The following is a 19,057-nucleotide window of genomic DNA, read 5'->3' as shown; positions in this document are numbered from 1 at the left end:
AAACCTCTTTCTTTGAATGGAGCTCATCAATTTTTGTGATACAAAAAGAAATCGGGGAAACGGTGACTTTTAATGGACCTTAGAGCTGTGAATGTATCCATGATCCCTATGGGTAAGCTGCATACTGGCCTCCCTTCACCAGTAGTCATCCCAAAAGATTGGCCCGCGGTAATAATAGATTTAAAAGACTGTTTTAATCAAATTTATATTCATCCAGAAGACAGAAAACATTTTGCCTTCTCTGTTTCATCTTGCAACAACCATTCCCCAACTCACTATTATCAATGAAAGGTACTCCCCAGGGGATGAGAAATTCCCCAACAATGGGTCAAGTTTTTGTGTGGATAGAATCTTAAGTCAGTAGAATCTAAAGTCCTGTTCATGAAAAGTTCCCTTACACAATAATAAATCATTACACTGATGGCATCTTCTTAGCCCTGACTAATCAGGGAGACTTAGAAGACTTGTATTTATTTGTTACTGACTGTCTACAGAATTCAAGGTAAAAAATAGCCACAGAAAAATGGTGACTATGTCACCATTCCAATTTTTAGGTTTTATATTGGACCAAAGTTCTGTTCACTCTTAAAAGATCTCATAAGCCAGAAAGACCTCAGAACTCTTAATGACTTTCAAAAGCTCCTAGGGGTCTTGAATTTGGTCCACCCATCCCTTGGTATCTCAAATTCTGAATTGACCAATCTTTTCCAAACCTTAAAGGGAGACCCCACCTTGGATAGCCTGAGGTACTTAACTCCAGCAGCTCAGAAAGAATTGGTTTTGTTGTCTTTTTTTGTTTGTTTTTTGTTTTTTTTTTTTTTTTGGTTTTTGGGCCACACCCGTTTGACGCTCAGGGGTTACTCCTGGCTATGTGCTCAGAAATCGCCCCTGGCTTGGGGGGACCATATGGGATGCCGGGGGATCGAACCACGGTCCCGTCCGTTCCTTGGCTAGCGCTTGTAAGGCAGACACCTTACCTCTAGCGCCACCTTCCTGGCCCCTGGGTTATTTTTCTTAGACACCAAAAATCCTATCTTTCCAGGTTTGTACCTGGAAAAAGGTGTGGCTTTTGGTATTTTTCAACTTCTAAATTGCCTACAGGTGCTATTGCTCAGCTGTCTGGGCCTTTGGAATGGGTTTATTTACATAACAAGCAATCTCCTACTGTGGTGCCCTATTTTGAACTGATTTCTGCCTTTATCATCAAAGCATGACTCAGAACAGTTTCTTTTCTTTTTCTTTTCTATTTTTTTGTTTTTTTTTTTTTGATTTTTGGTCACATTCGGCAGGGGTTACTCCTGGCTCTATACTCAGTAATCACTCCTGGCAGGCTCAGGGGACCATATAGGGTGCCAGGATTTGAACCACTGATCTTCTGCATGCAAGGCAAATGCCTCACCTCCATGCTATCTCTCTGGCCCAAGAACAGTTTCTTTAGTTGGTCTTGATCCTGAACCAAAAGTTCTGCCAATTCCTAAAAAAGAAACTGAATCCATCTTATCTTTAGTGAGCCTCTTAAAAGGGCTTTTTCAGACTTTTCAGAGAAATTTTCCCCATTACCTTGCTGGAAAAGCATGGGACTTTTTCAGAAGGACTCATTTTGTAATTTTTTCAATTATTTTATCCTCACCTATACCTGATGCCCTGGTGTTTTACATTGATGGCTCATCATCAGGAAAGGGCAGTGTCTCTGGTTCTTTACTGAATACAACAGTGTATACAAGTTACAAGTCTGCTCAACAGGTGGAACTTGCCACCCTGATTTATCTGCTCTCCCACATAATAGGACCATGTAACATTGTAAGTGACTCAGCTTATGTAGTTGGACTATTCCCTGGTATACTTACAGCTTCCCTCAATGCCAATAACCAGATAATACAGGATTTACTCAAACAATTACAGACTATTCTCCAAAAACATTCAAAGCCGATCTTCATCACACACATAAGAGCCCATTTAGGTCTTCCAAGGCCAAAGGCTCAAGGGAATAAAGTTGTGGATCAGTTGATCATGACTATATCTCAGACACCTTTTGAAGTACATAGAGCTCTTCATACAATGCCTGCCACCTGCATGTGAACTATCATAATCCATGGAGGCATGCCTGACAAATTGTAGAGGGATGTACCATTTGTACATCTTTAAATAAGAAACACATATTGCAGGAGCAAACCCTCAAGGTTTACAAACAAACTTCAGCAAATGTATATTACTCATGTAGACTTTTTTCCAAAGAAACCCTATCTTCATGTAGTTGTGGACACTTATCCTTGATTTATTTGGCCTATACCTATGAGTTTTATGGAGAGAGCTAAAGCAGTTTGCACCTTTCTACTGTAGTGTTTTTCTGTGATGGGAATTCCATTTTGCATTTAGACAGATAATGGCCCTACCTACACAAGTAAAACTTTTCAATTTTTTCCAAAGAGTGGTACATTAAACATATCACTGGAATTCCCTATAATCATCAAGGTCAAGGCATAGTTGAAAGGGCTCACAGAACTCTCAAAACTCAATTATTAAAATACAGGAAAAGAGTCTTGCCACCGACAGACCTTTTATCTTTAACTCTATTTACACTAAAACTTAAATCTACCCTAAGGAGAGTCCTACATAGTTGCCCAGAGAGACTTCAAAGAGTGTCTCAGGTGCAAAAAACAATTGATTCACCTATTTAGGTAAAAATTGATAATAAATGAATTTCTGGTAACTTACTCATTAGAGGAAGAAGATAGACTTATGTTTTCACAGATGACAACCCTGCCAAGAAATTCTGAGTTCCACTATGCCTTGTCAGAAACCAGATTCTCAAAAATAAAAAAAACTCAGACACCTGTGAATGGTAAGATTCCTCAGATTCAACACATACAACTTGAGAGGATAAAAGAAAAAGAAAAATTGCCAAGACCACCTCAACAGGTATCCAAAAGAATGAATTCACACCTCACATGAGTCTGAGACTGCTAAGCATGTGACTGACCAGTCCCCAAACCTCAGTACAGAACATGAGAGAGTGAGTCCTTCTCTCACTGGACTTCAAAATTTAGGAAACTCTTGTTACATAAACTCAATACTACAATGCCTATATATATTCCAAGTTTGACAGATTATTTTTATCAGAACTATTACAAGAAGACCATTAACAGGTTAAATCCTTTGGGACATAAAGGCAAAATGGCAGAAGAATTTATAAAATTATCAAAACATTTTGGGATGAACATCATAGATATATCAATTTTAAAGACTAAGATGACTATTGGTAAGCTAAATGACCAGTTTGCTGGACAAAAAACACAACCAACAAGATCCTCATGAACTACTAATATTTCTCATAGATGGACTCCATCTGGACTTGAACAAAAATTGCTAGGTAGAAAAGTGCTGATCACCTATGGACAGTAAAAATGCAAAACAAACCTGGCAGAAACACAAGAAGATTGATGAGGTTTTATGCACTTTTCCAAGGCCAGTTAAAACCCATACTTCAATGCTTCACCTGCCACCAAGAATCTTGGGTATTTGAGACATTTACTCATTTATTGTGACATCTACAGATAAATGTACATTACAAGATTGCCTTAAATTATTTTTCAAAGGAGAGCTGAGAGATGATAATAAGGTTTATTGCAATACACAGAAGGGGTTTTTGAAAAGAACAGAAATTTGGAAATTACCACCTATGCTTTAAAAACATTTGAAATGCTTTTCCTATCATGGCAAGTGGATGAAAAAAACTACAGACCTATGTGAACTTTCCTCTAGAAGACTTCAATTTGTCATAGTTCACCACTGATTTAAAAAACAAATTTGAGAAGTTCAATTTATCATCGATTTCAAACCATTATGGTAAAATTGATAGAGGTCACTGCACAGCCTATTGTTAAAGTGCTGCAAGACAGCGTTGGTTTAAATTTGATGACCAAGAAGTTGCAGAAATCTTTAGTGCATCAGTGAAGTCTTCAGCAGCTTATATTCTTTTTTATATTTTAAAGAGACCTACAGCATCAGATTCAACAATTTAGTTTTCTCAGGTTCCCAGCTAACTATTCCCTTTCTTTTTTAGTCTATATGAATGTTCTATTGTTTGTTTGCTGTTTCCTCCCCTATACACACACAGAAACAGCTGCAGAATAAATTTGGAAATACTGGACTCCCACTATGGTGCCCCTTGTGATGATTTTCTAACACATATTTTATGTTATTTATTTTGCATTTAATTATGTCTACTTGCATGATGCTGTTTACCTCTACAGAGATTTCTGGAAAAGGCTTCTGCATTTCATAGACTATTGTTCAAGTGTCCAGTCTATGAGTATATTTTTCTATTCAGTCTTAATGTATGGTAGTTTACTAATATATCATATTTCTTTACCATCAGCTTGCTTTCAGGATGGAATCTGGATGCACAATTCTGGTCTTTCTAGACTTCTTGATATAGTTATGGCTCTTTGCCATTGCTCATTTATTATAGATTTATCACTATTGTTTTGAGTGCTCATTATGTTCATGAAGTTCTCTTACAGATATGCTCTTCACCACTCTTGGAAAAAAATTTGTTTTACTACTTTAAAAAAATTTTCTACCTAGCTCACTAGCTTTTATATTTTGAAGCGCTTTAATCCAATGAATCTGGGATAGTTTTTCATGTTACTTTTGGATCCATTTCAATTTAATTAATTGCTAAAGTGTGTGTGTGTATGTGTGTACATGTGTGGCCACGACTATGTCTGTTCAATGCTTGTATGTATTGTATTTTGTCTGTCTATATTGTATATAGTCCTTCCCTGCTGTATATAGCCCCTTGCCTTCTAACTTTCCCCACTTATTATTTTGCACTCTCTCCCTTGATTTGTTCTTTTTTATGGGGGGGGGATCACACCCAGCAGCACTCAGGGGTTACTACTGGCTCTATGCTCAGAAATCGCTCCTGGCAGGCTTGGGGGACCATATGAGATGCTGAGATTCGAACCACCGTCCTTCTGCATGCAAGGCAAACGCCCTACCTCCATTCTGTCTCTCTGGCCCCTTGATTTGTTCTTTTGCCAAAATTCATCCTCTCTACCTTTAGCCCTTGACTTTCTAGATTTAGAAACTCCTCTCCTCCAGTCATCTCCTCCATAGACTGATACAGGCTTCTGGTTTTGGCTTTCGAAGAGACCCTCAGGCTCTTGGAGTGTTTCTTACCCGTGAGTGTTATGAGCTGTGTATTCGGACTCCTCAAGATTCCATTGATGGCTGAAACGGTTTTCCAGAATCTTTTCCCTCCAGATTTTTTCAAAAGGACTCAAGAACAATAACTCACCTCTTGTGTATATTTTCGTTAGGTGTATTTCTTCGATTTGTATATGCCCTTACTTTCTACTTTCTTATGTATTTGTAGTCCCCACTCATTTTTTAATTCACTTATAGGAATTTACTTTAGATAGCATTTTTAGCATGTTATTATTAGAACTAGGTTATAAAACTTGTTGGTTTGTCATCAACCCAACACCAATTGGGAGACATCTAATTAGAAGGCAATATGAGGACCAATCTGAAGGCCTCTTATTAAAGCAAGAAAAACCGGCTAGTACAACAATGGTGCATAGATTGCTTCTGATCCCCAGTGGACCTTGGATGGTGGGACCCACTTTCAGACACCAAGTCACCACAGTCTAGGGTGGGGGCAGCACCAGAAGCAGAATTGGAGTCAGTCCCAGCAGGCTAGGGGCAAGGTTCCACAGACGCAGGGGCTTCTGTCTCTGTACATCAACCTCTCCTGGCACCTTAGTCTGCCTCTCTAGATCCCCCCCACCCAGCTATCTCAGGCACCTAGAACCACTAAATAAACTCAGCCCCCTGACTTTCAGGCTATCAAGATTCCCCCAAGCTTAGCTCACAGTCGCTGCCTCCATTGCCGAGGCAATGCCTGAGTCCTAAAGTGCCCAGCACTGGTCATTTGCATGGACTTGTTCTGCCCCTCCAGATGCCCTTCTGGTGGTCTTCTCACCCCTGCTCCATTATCGCAACATGGCTGGAAGACCATTGAAGAACTGGGGGACCTGGGCTTCCTCCAGGCACCTACCCCCTTTCAGTAATCCACCTGCCCGGTGTCTTCCAGCCTCTACTGCACTGGAACCTCGTATGCTTCTGTTCCCTAGGTCTTCTCCTCACTGTACCCTGGAAGGTGGCACACAAGTGGAGACTTCTTTCATTGCCACTTCCCTACACGACTGCAAGCAAACAAGCACACACACACACATACACACACACACACACGCTTGTGAACATACACTTAAGCGCACAAATGCACGTGTTCACACGCAAAGACGTTGAGCACACAAGTGTGCACACGCACATTCACATGCACACACATAAACACACATAAACGCAGGCACTGCCAAGGGGTTGTTCCCAAGGTAGGAGCCTCATCCTCGCCCCCTCGCCCTGGGCGGACAGGGGAAAGCAGGTGGGGAGCTGAGTCACGGAGTGGAGGTCTTAGGCCCAGCAGCCCCTTTGAAGGTGTCCGTCACCTAAAAGGAATGCGGGCGCTGCGGGGCGCCGATAAGCCGCCTTTGTGTCCTTTCCTGTTTGCCTGAACGTCCCAAGCCTGCTCCTCTGGCCTGCCCGCCCGTCCCTCGAGCCAAGGTCGGCAGGTCCTGGACACTGCGACTACCGGAGGGCCCCACACCCCCGCGAGGGAACCCCCAGACGGCGGCCCTGGCTTCCCCAGCCTCCTGCCAGCAGGCCGCGCCCCCCTGCTCCCTCCCACCCGGCTGGAAAAATCCCTCGCGGGCTGGAATTTTCGCCGGGACCTTGGGAGGAAGGAACGGGGCGGGGCAGGGAGGGACCGGGCGAGTCAGCCCTGCGTGGAAGCCTGGCCCTTATGCCCCGCGAGGCGCCCAGCCCTTCCGCCCGCTACCCTGCTCCTCTAACCCCTGCCAGGAAGCCCCTAAGCTCCCCTGCGGGGACAAGTGCTGGCCGGGGGCCAGCGGGCCCAGCGCCTCCAACACACTCCCTCCCAGCCACTGGATTTCTTTTTTGTTGTGGTTGTGGTTTTTGGGTCACACCCGGCAGTGCTCAGGGGTTACTCCTGGCTCCATGCTCAGAAATTGCTCCTGGCAGGCACGGGGGACCATATGGGACGCCGGGATTCGAACTGATGACCTTCTGCATGAAAGGCAAACGCCTTACCTCCATGCTATCTCTCCGGCCCCGCCACTGGATTTCTGATGTGGGTAACAGACAACTCTTAGACAAGTTGCAAGGGCATCCAGGAGAGACAGCACAGTGGGTACGGCGCTTGTTCTTGCAGGCATCCCATCCAGATTCGATTCTTGTATATGGTTCCCTGCCAAGAGTGATCTCTGATTGAACAGCCAGGAATAAGCCCTGAGCACCACCAGGTACAGCCCTGCAAGAAACAAATCAAACCAAATCAAATCAAAGTCCCCCAACCAGATCCCTGCTCTTGAGTTGCTCTCTTGGGCATCCTCCCGTGCTAGGTGTGCTGAGCCTGGTCTCTGTTTCTGTCTCTTTTCTTTCTCTCTTTCTTCCCCCTGTCCCCAGAGGGCATGGGTATTTTAGTCCTAGATTTCTCTGCTTTGGGACCCATCTTGTGATGGCTCTTGGGGGAAGGGAGATGTCCTTGGATGGTGTTCAGGGGCCATTCGGTGTCAGATTAAACTCAGGCCTCCCGCATGCAAAATGCTTCAGTCTTTGAGATCTCTCAGGACCCAGAGCTTCTGCCCTTTTGTCTACAACGGGTCTCATCTACCTCCTGGGTTGTTGGGACAATTAAATGAAACCATGCTTAGCATTTTACACAAGACTTGGAGCTTATGAAAGAATAAATGGTAATAGCTGAAAACAGTTTTTAAGGAATTTGAATATAATAATGTAAAGACTTTTTATAATGAGTTACATATTTGTAAAATGCTTAAACTCAATTTAGTTTTTGTTTTTGGACCATACCCAGCAGTGCTAGGGTTTACTCCTAGACCTGTGCTCAGAGATCTCTCCAGGTAGGACTTGGGGGGACAGTATATAATGCCAGGGTTCACCCAACCCTGGGTTGGCTGCCTACAAGACAACTATCTCTCCAGCCCCTTCACCTCACCTCAACTTCTCTCAGCACATCTGAATGCTTCACATCTCATTTTTACTAAAACCAAACTAATCCATATTTCCTTATTTTTCAAATAAGGATAGAAGCAGAGAAGGATATGAAGGTTCATATAAGTGGGATTTCAAAATAGGTTTCTATTCCTGGGATCCTATTTGGTCCCTGAGTTCACCAGGATTGGTCCCTGAGCACAGAGCCAGGAGTAAGCCCTAAACTTACTGCTGTGTGTGACTCAAAACTCAACTGAGACCGTCTGAATCCTCATAATGAGCAGTGTTGTTATACACCTGTAAAATCACTTAACTTTTTCCTTTCACCTTTTTTGAATTGATTAGCACAAGTACCTTGAATTATGTAAACCCTGACCCTCAGGTGATTTATGTTAAACTCTGGCTAATAAAAGTGACAGGGAAAGCAACAGAGAGCAAGTAGCTTGGCTTACTCAGTAAGATCCAAAAAGCTGCTCAACAACCCCTGGCCAAAATGTACTTTTTTCTGTGACTCTGTCTGGTTTCTTATGTGAAACTGCAAGTTGAAATTCCTGCAAAATTACCCTAACAGATTATCTCTGTGCTAGTAGTAGTGGTTGATTGGTAGTTATCAAAGTCCCTTCCCATGTTCTTTTCCACTTTGGTGAAGAACTCTTACCCATCTTTGAAAACTCAATTTGTGTGTCCCTCCTCTGACATCTCTCACACCCATCTTTTTGATATCCAGAAACCACACATAAAGCCCTGAATCAATGGGTGTTTTCTTTGACAACTTTTCAATGTTTTTGTTTGTTTGTTTGTTTGTTTTTACTTAGCTTCATCCTTTCCTATCTACCACGTATTCCACCTGAGCATTCATTCTAGTGAAATGAATCAGGTTCCAGTGAAGTTCTGCAGAGGTTTCCTGGCTGCGGAGTCTTTTCCCCTTTGTGGCTGAGTTATACCATTCCACCAGCATGATGTCTCACATCTTCCTGGTTTCTTGCCAGAGCCCCATCCTTGACCAGTTGCCCATGAAGGGAAAGGAATCCATAACTACTGAATCTGCACTAGGCCTGGCCTGAGGCCAAGTGTTTCACACGATTTAGTTCACTTAATCCTATGCATATTCCTGTGAGAAAGTATGTCATAAAATACCAAGGCCAGTCAAAGAGGAGACAGTAAGACTGGTGAACTTCCAGATACTGAACAGAGCTCCTGAGTGGGGGCTCAAGCATAGCTGGAACCAGGAACTCAAATACTACCAAGACTTCTTTCTCCTCCTCTCCTTCTTCCTCCCCCTTCTCCTTTCCTCTCCCAAATTTCTCTTCAGACTAACTGGAGGAAGGGCATGTGATCAGTGAGCCCTTCTGGGCGCTTCAGCCTGTAGTCCTGATCTTAGTTATGATTTAGACCGGAAGAGAACAGGGAGTGCTTCTGCATGGCCTGGCTGTGCTTGGGTGTCTAGCTGTGGGCCTAGGAGTGGGGTCATGGTCCCATGATAGCCCGTGTGGAGCCAGCATTTGGAGGAAGAGATGAGAGCTGTTATGCTAGAGTGGACAGTGGAAGGCTGAACAGATAACAAAGTCTCCAACAGCAAGGGGCTCCTGGTCAAGCCATTTGACAGAGAGGGAGACAGAGGCTTGGGGCAAGTGTGGCTTGTCAGTTGCCATAACTGGTAAGTGATGGAGCTAGATATGGAAAATGCCCTGCACCGCCTCCCATGGAATGTGTAGCCCAGGTAGACAGACTTTGCAGGTCAGAAAGGGCAGGATTGATTCTTTCTGCATCATGTCCTTGGTGACTCACTGCTAAGCCCTTGGAGATATTTCTTCTACAATTCCACCCACTTCCTGAAAATTCCGTGACTCTTGCTAATACCTGAGGCATCTGTTTGAGAAGTAAAGATGAGTCTCTGCAGCCTTCAGGGAGCTCTGTGTTCTAGCACAGGGGAGGTGCCCACTGGGAATATGAGATGGGAGAAACTAGAGGGGGAATTCTGCTCTCATTCCCAAGACCCTAACATGCCCATGCAGCCCCAAGCTAAGTCCACCTATTTTATATGACACCCCTCTTCCCCCATTGCTCTGCTAGGCCATAGCCTCTAGGTGCTCCCAACTATAGGCCAGCACAGAGATTAGTGGTGTGGATGTCAAGTGAGTGACAAGGACAGCTATCACCCCCCACATACAGGAGGAAACGAGCTAGAGTGGGGTTTGGGAAAGTGATCCTGGTCCATTGCTGGGCAATGCGAGAAACAGCTGTCAGACTAATTCCAGGCAAACTTTCCCTTACCTTTGTCCCTCTACTTCCTGTATCCCAGCAAGGGCTTTGCTTCCATTGGTGTTCAGTTAATGGCCAGGATCTGAGGTTGGAAGCAACCAGAGGCTGTGACCTGAAGGGAGGCAGAGCAATTGGGGGGAACAGGGTTGTCATATAACATAGGTGGGCTTAGCCTGGGGCTGCAGGGTCACTTTAGGGTTTGGGAATGGCTATTCTGCAGGTTCTAAGCCTTCTGAGAAGCTTCCCTGACTCTACTCAGCTCTTTGGCACTCAACCCCCACTTTCCTGCAGTAACCCATCCTGTAGACTTGGCTTTTCGCACCTTCTGCTATCTGTCTCATTCACTACTGGACTTAGATGATCTTCAGAGTTGATGGTTGGAAGAATGGAACCATGAGGGTCTGAATGTGTGCAGGGATGCAGGACCCAGTCACTGGCAAACTGGGTTGTAGGGTTTCCTGGTGGCTGAACCCCACACCCTACCCTCCCATATCCCCTTCCCTGATGGCCCTGTGTGACTTCCTCAACAGTGGTGCTATCCAGCTTCCCAGCAGGCTTTACACTTTTTCTGGGTGAGTCTTGGGCCTGCTCTATGACATGGGCCTGGTTAGTGAGCAGGAAAGGACAGAAGTAAAATTGGATCTGTCTGTTGGATTCCAGAGGTCAAATTGGGGTGATGGTCCCCATTCTGTACCATTCATTCACAGGACATCTCTGTGCCTCTGCTTGGCCATCAGTGGATTGGAGTTTTTCTTCACCTGTGGCATTAACTAACATTGGTGCCACTCAGGCACCCTTTTCCCCACCTAGTGGTTTGCCTGCTCTCCTTCCCTCACTTTTTTTAGAAAGTCTAACTCAGAGCTGGACAGACTGCTCATTCCAGCTCTAAGGAACCCCTGAAGCTCCTTTTCCACTCTGGAACTCAGTTCTTCCTTCTGTAAAAAGGGAGCAATAGTCTCTTATCTTCAAGAGGGAGTGGTCCCTACAGGGAAGAATTTCCTAAGAATGAGGCAATCAGAGAAACAGGTTGAGGGCCCACCTAGAGAGTAAGTCTGGAAAACAATGGAGGTTGAATGAATCAGAGTGGAGATATGAAAAGTTAGCTGCCAAGTCCCAGCAACTCAGAACAGGCACTGGGTGAGAGTATAGACTGCCTAAAGGGGTTCAGCAAGCCCGGGCCCAAATGAGTCTCTAAAACCAGAATGAGATGCTAAACTTGTACAGGAGGGACATACAATTCTGGCATCAGATAAGTGGCAGGAATGAGTCTGATTGAGATGGACATGAAGAAAAGGGAAGCCCCAGGGGACTTGGCCATCCTGTTGGGTGGTCTCTGGAGCCCTGTTTGAAGGTACCCTGTGGCTGCCTTCACTCTTACTTGGCCTCTCAACCTCAATGCCTTTGAGATGAGGTGATTCAAGAGTGAGCCAGGAGAGTGAGAGGGTCCATGCTCAGCTTTGGATAGAAGAGTGTATGCCTGTTGGCTTTTAGAAACACACTGCTTGCATCCCTGAAAGTCCCAGCAGGAAACAGATGGCACCATGCTGTAATTAGGAGAACAGAGGTTGTTTTTTTTGGGAAAGGACTCAGGTCAAAGTAGGTGACAGGAGATTCACAAGAGAGAGGCCAGCTCTTGGGGGCTAGAGCAACAAAACATTCCCTGCTGGGGTCTGCAGGGTGATGAGGGCCAGAAGTTACCTCTGCTTTACCCCACCCTCGTCCTGGTAAAGGAGCGAGGAATAAACACCTCACCCTCCCTTTTCTCTCCCTACTTCACAGATCCTGCTGAAACTGTGACCCTAGATCACTATTTTATTTTTTTTTATTTTGTCATTGTTGTTTTGGGGCTGCACCCAGAAATAGGCAGGGCTTACTCCTGGCTCTACACTCAGGGATCATGCCTATGCTCAGAGAACCATATGTAGTGTCGGAAATGAAGGTGGGGCAGTTGCATGCAAAGCAACTGTGTTATTTCTGTATTATTTCTCTGGCCCCATGATTGATGCTGGACGTCTAATGAATAAGAAATAAACTTTTATCATTTTTAAATCCCTGTTTTTAATTCCACTAACAAACCTACAAGAAATGATAGAAAGTAGCACAAACTGTATTTAGTTAAAAGAATATCATAGGAATCCTATTTCAACTCCTCCAAATAATGTTTAGAATATATGGTCAGTGCTCAATAATTGGAAACTGTCAGCAATTTGAATCACTTTTTTTTTAAAATAATATTCTCTAACATGTTAAATAAAAAGTAAAAAATAGGTAAACATTGGTTTGGTTTATTTTTAGGATCTTTTGTGAAAGTGTTATAATGCCAATCAATACACTCATAAAAGGAGGTATCAGTCAAGAAGATATAATCATATATGAGTTAACATATAGAAATGATGACTTACACTAGTCATAAACTTTTATTTATGGTTATATATATATAAAGCAAATCACAAACCTATAAACAAAGTGAGAAAATGGAAATTTTCTTAAAAATCACTGGCTGGAGTAACAAAATATTATTAGTAAGGACACAGAAGTATGAACACTCTATTTAAGGAATTTCATTTACTAGGTAAACAAACTTTACAACCACACAGAACACCCATTGTTTTCAAGTTTAGTGGAACATTCTTTAAAAATACCTTATGAGGCTATAAAGGAAGTCTAAAACTTTTCAAAGAATCATTATCACTCAAGTCATGTTTTCAAATCCAAATATAATAAAATTAGAAACCAACAATAAAAATTTGGCCAAGGAACTTTAGTATGTTTGTTAACTTAAAAACTCATTTCTAAATAATTCATGAGCTTTAAAGAGAAAATTATCATGGAAATTATGAGATGTTTAAATTTGAATAGCAATAAAATAGGCTCATATGGAACTTGAAGGGAAAAATATAACTTAAATGTGTTTATTCAAAACAGGAAGGACTGACAGCAAATGAATTAAGCATTCAATACAGGACTCGAGGAAGAGACAATTCAAAAACCCAAAGAAAGTAGAAGAGAGGAAAGAAAAACAATAAAGCCAAAAAGAATGACACCAAAAATAAGTAAAAAAAATTGAACTAGGGGCCGGAGCGGTAGTGCAAGTGGTAGGGCGTTTGCCTTGCACGTGGCTAACCTAGGATGGACCGTGGTTCAATCCCCTGGCATCCCATATTGTTCCCCAAGCCAGGAGCGATTTCTGAGCACATTGCCAGGAGTAACCCCTGATCATCACTGGGTGTGGCCTAAAAACCCAAAAAGATTTTTTTGAACTAATTATTTGCTTTAATAAACAAATGATTAACACAAAATACACAATATTAGAAACAAAAATGACTAAAGATCCAGTCAAGTTATTTTTAATATCAGTAAAAAAAAATCACCATTAAAACCTTTGGTTCTGGCAAGATGCCAAATTAATATTGAAAAACAAAGCAGGAAATAAGCCCCCCCAAACAATGGCAACCTGCAAGAGAAGCAAAAAAAGAGTATACTAAGGAAGTTCAAATAAGCACAGACTTTATTTAGAAATTTTAAAGATTGGTTTGAGGATTAAATAAAGTACAATTGAAGAATTGGAAAACAACCAAAAGATAGGCAGGAAAGTATGATCCAAGTGTGAAGGTATTCTAAGCTCTTTGCTTGTTCTAGAGGAGGATGCTAACTTAAGACACTGTTAATGGAAGCATGCTTGTTAAAAATGTAAGGATGACAAATGAAAAAACAGAAATAGAATCTATTCTAAATCAGTGGAGAGCAAACAAAGGGAAAAGGCAAGGCTAATCAGTCAACCCCAGGCAGGAAATGACAAGAGAAAGGAGCAAAGGAAAACTTTGCTTGGTTGCCAGTTGCTAAGATGGTGTCAGTGATCCCAGCCTTCTGGGACTCAAGCCCTTATGTTGTCTCCACCCATGGTGTGCAGAATAGACTTGGTGATTATTTTTTTTCTTTTCTTTTTTTAAAACAATATCTTAATTTAAGCACCATGATTACAAACATGTTTGCAGTTGGGTTTCAGTCATAAAAAGAACAGACCCCTTCACCAGTACAACATTCCCACCACCAATGACTCTCATCTCCCTCCTCCCTCATCCCCTGTCTGTATGCGAGACAGGCATTCTACTTCTCTCACTTCTTAACATTGTCATGATAGTTGTTAGTGTAGTTATTTCTCTAACTGCACTCTTCACTCTTTGTGGTGAGCTTCATATCGTGAGCCGATCCTTCAGGCCCTCATCTCTATCTCATCTGTGGGTATTATTACAATAATGTCTTTATTTTTCCTAAATCCCACAGATGAGTGAGACTATTCTGTGTCTATCTCCCTCTGACTGATTGTTTCTAAGCTATCGGATATTACTGGAGTGGTGGGATGCTGCTTCCCAGAAGGTCTGGTTTTCTTAGAGTGTAACCTACAGTCCTACTAGGCTTAGTTTAATGTTCTACTTTTTTTTTTCTTTTTCAAAATTATGGAACGCTTCACGAATTTGCTTGTCATCCTTGCACAGGGGCCATGCTAATCTTCTCTGTATCATTCCAATTTTAGTATATATCTGCCGAAGCAAGCACTAATGTTTTACTTTTGATGGTTTTAAATTCCCATCACTAATATTGATCAGTGGCAAAGCAGATACTTCACATGAGTGAGGCATAGGATTCTAACCCCAGCATCACCAAAAAAATTTTTTTTCAATCCTATATGGGGTGGGGGTGCAGCTTTTGGAATAAACTCAGCAGGGCTCAGAGGTTACTCTTGGTTCTGTGCTCAGGGATCCAGTGATCACCCTTGATGATTCTCAGAGAACCCATTTGTTCTCAACCAGGGACTAGAAACAAACAAGCAAGCAAAGCAAGCACTTTATCTCCTGTACTGTCTCTCCAGCCCTAATAACTTGTGGGCATACTCAGCTGTGCTCAGAACCCTGGCAAAGCTCTGGACCATATGTCAAGACTAGTGCCCTACCCTCTACTCAATTACTTCAATCCTTATCTGAAATATAAGTTTTATTATGTTTTGTGTACTTTTTTGGGTCAAGGGGACCATATCTGGTGGTAATGAGGATTCTGGAGATTGAATTCAGATTGGCTGTGTGTAAAGCAAATACTCTGTATGCTGGACTATGGCTCCAGTCCCAGGCATATTGTATTTTTATTTGATAAATCTAGTAACCTCCTTGAAAGATAAACTGGACTTTCATTTTCTTTTCTGGGCACTTTTAGGCCATATCTGGTATTGCTCAGGGGTTACTAATGGCTCTGTAATCAAAAATTATTTGTGAAAGGCTCAGGGTACCATATTGGGGGCCGAGGATAAAACCTCATGCAAGGATCAGCTGGTCAAAGCAAGGCAAAAGTCCTACCAGTTGTGCTATAGCTCTGTCCCCCTCCACTCTCATCACCTGTCTGGAGAAGCCATGTAAGTCATGAGCCCTTTCTGTGAAGCCCAGGTGGCCAGAAAGCCTCTGTCTGCAGCAAATCTACATAAGTCCCTTCATATGGCAGCAGACCTTACTCACAGCTTGGCCATACAATCTCCCAAGGAGCCTGCTTCTGAATCATCTTGCCACACGACCCCTGGATTGCTGTGTGTCAGAAATATGAGAGGGAATAAATGATTATTACTTTGATGGCAATTGCTTGGATTTGGGTCATTTGTTAGCTAGCAATAGATCCCTGCTAATAATTCACCTGATAACTGGTCACAAAAAATGAGATTTATAAATAAATGTTTAAATGTTGATAATCACAGATAAAAAACGTAAAAGTCCTGATTTCACCAGTTAATAATAATGACCTGGGTGTGTGAAAACACATCATGCATCTCTTCTGTCACGTATATGTGACACACCTAAACCAAAATTACGACAACTCGATAGCAGTATCTATCACTGGTTTTGAGGATTCCCCGACCCTTGCACTTTGACAGAGAATCTTGTTTGTCCAAGGTAGCTGGTAGAAATCTGCTGACCTCGGGAGGAGAATATATCCTATCCCATTTATTTCTTGTAATGAAAAGTAGCAGTTCCCAAGGGTGAGTTATGCTTTGGTCTCACATCAGTCTTGGAACTTTGTTTCTCTCAGTCAAGTGATGAAGGGAAAAGGTGCCCTCAGTTCAGGAAACATATTCTCAGTGAAGTCTTCTGAGAAGCACTTCCTTCTTGACACATGGACAATGCCTGAAAGCTTGCCAGCCTTTTTACAATCAATGTTTTTTTCAAAGGTGTTGAGGGGAAGAGAACATGGTACTGGAGATAGAACTTAGGGCCACACACAAGGAAGACATCATGTGCTCAACCACTTGAGTCACATCTGCAATACCATCCTTTTTGCAGTCCTAATACAACAAAGGTGAGTACAAAGACTCATTAATCAAAGCAAATAAAGAGAATATAGTACGGGGCCGGAGAGATAGCATGGAGGTAGGGCATTTGCCTTGCATGCAAAAGGACGGTGGTTCAAATCCCGGCATCCTACATGATCCCCCCAGCCTGCCAGGAGTGATTTCTGAGCATAGAGCCAGGAGTAACCCCTAAGCACTGCCGGGTGTGACCCAAAAACTAAAAACTAAAAACTAAAAAAAAAAAAAAAAAAGAGGATATAGTACAAGTCCAAACCTAGGATCATCAGAGTAGCTGAAACAAAGCCCAGGATAGCATGACTCCGGAAATTTTGCTATTTAAAAATGACATACCTCTTTTCTGCTTTCAAATAACACACCACTATGGGGCTCAGTTGTAGGGTATACACTTCACATGTATGAGGCCCTGGGTTCCATCCTCAGAATAGAAAAAACAAACAAAATTATATATACATATGCATGCATGACACCATGTCTTTCCAGTTAACCGAGAGAATTTTTCATCTTTTAACAAAATGTCATTGTTTATGATTTTATAGAGATTATTTTTGCTAGGCAACAGTGGTTATATTGTTCTTGTATTGCAATGTATCTTTATTTTCTGTTTTTTATAGTTAAAGTTGGTGGAGATTGGGGAAATGACAGATGAACAAAACAATGTACTAAGTTATCCTTTACAAATTGAATAAAAAGCTCATATTGTGAAAAAATGCAATAAAGAAAGCAGGAGCTGGAGCAATAGTACAGCTGGTTGGGTGCCTGTCTTGCATTTTTGACCAACTTGAGTTACATCCCCAGCATCCCAAATGCTCCCGCAACCACACCAGGAATGATCCCCAAGTGCAGAACCAGAACTAAGTGCTGAACACAGCTGTTCACACACAAAGAAAAGAAAAGAAACCATACCTAGTTGATTTCAGCACCACCCTTGTTATTTGGTTTGGTTTTTTATTTTATTTTATTTTGGTTTTTTTTGTTTTTTTTTGTTTTTTTTTGCTTTGGCAGTATTTTGATCTTGGTGTGCGCAGAGGACCATATGGGATGCTGGAAACTAAACCCAGTCAGGTGCATACAAGACAAGCATCCTACCCTCTGTATTATGGCTCTGATTCAGTAGTGTTTTTTTGTTTTTTTTTTTAACTTTCAGCTTAAATGCATTCTTAACAGAGACCAGGCAAGCCAGGGTAAGCTGACTAGCTTTCTAAATATTAGTCAAAATGGACTTCAAGTCATTACTGATAAGAGGAACATTGCATAATGGCTAACTAAGGACATGCTGCCGGGAGATAGAATTCTGAACTTTTGGGAACTTAAGATCATAGCCCTCAACTTAAATAAACACAGCAAACTTTTCCTATGAAAGCACAGATATTTTTAGACTTTGTAGGTCATACAGTAGCTGTCTGAACTGCTCACCTTTGCCATTGCAGTGAGTGAGCTTTCATAGGTCCCTTGGAGACAGAAGAATGTGACTGGGCCAGAAAGACAGGTCCAATGGAAAAGCCACAAGCCTAGCATGAAAGGCCCTGAGTGCCATCCCTGGTACTATGTGATATCCCAGAGTCTCCACATTCCTGGGTGTGGCCATTTGGGAATGGCACTACAAAAATTTAAAATAAAACAATTCTGATTGGTGGGGTCCATGTCCAGCAGTTTTCAGGGTTTACTCCTGCTCTGTTTCTCAGGGATCACTCCTTATAGGGCTCAAAGGACCATATGGAATGCTGGAATTCAATCTTGGGTTGGCCATGTGTTAGCCAAGGACCCTACCCACTTTACTGATGCCCTGGCCCAAAATAAAAATAGCTTTTAATTATTCTGGAGTATCCAGTCTGTCTTCCAAAAGGAACTTTGTTTACAAAAACAAGGTATGGGAGGATAGTACATGGTGTGATAGTAAGGCACTTGCCTTGCGTCTTCCAAAAGGAACTTTGTTTACAAAAACAAGGTATGGGAGGATAGTACATGGTGTGATAGTAAGGCACTTGCCTTGCATGAGGTCAACCAGGGTTCATTCCCCAGCATCCCATATGGTCCCTTGAACCCATCAGGGGTCATTCCTGAATGCAAATTCAGGAACAGTTCCTAAGCATATTCAGGAGTGTAAAAAAAATAAACCACGGCATGGGTGGGTCAAATATGGCCTAGAGTTCAGAATTTGATGTGCCCTAATATAAAGCAAAATATGAGAGAATTAAAAGAAGATTCACAGCTTCCTGAGATTTGATCTTTATTTGAGGGATTGGAACACAATTGACAGTGCTCAGGACTTACTCCTAACTCTGTTCAGAGATCATTCTGCTGGGGTTCAAGGAAGTATATGTCATGCCAAGGACTGAACTGGAGTTGGTTGTA

At 42.4% G+C, this 19,057-nt stretch overlaps 1 non-coding gene across 1 annotated transcript; it reads right to left on the bottom strand.

Moving 5' to 3' along the window:
- Positions 1-14,807: 14,807 nt before the first annotated feature.
- LOC126012985 (U6 spliceosomal RNA) lies at positions 14,808-14,911 on the bottom strand. Its single transcript, XR_007497324.1, has one exon. It is a non-coding gene; the product is annotated as a U6 spliceosomal RNA (small nuclear RNA).
- Between the last annotated feature and the right edge of the window lie 4,146 nt (positions 14,912-19,057).

This window comes from Suncus etruscus, chromosome 6 (assembly GCF_024139225.1).
Source record: "Suncus etruscus isolate mSunEtr1 chromosome 6, mSunEtr1.pri.cur, whole genome shotgun sequence".
Classification (NCBI taxonomy): Eukaryota; Metazoa; Chordata; class Mammalia; order Eulipotyphla; family Soricidae; genus Suncus; species Suncus etruscus.
Note: the sequence above shows the minus strand (reverse complement) of the source record. Positions and strands in the feature narration are given on the sequence as shown.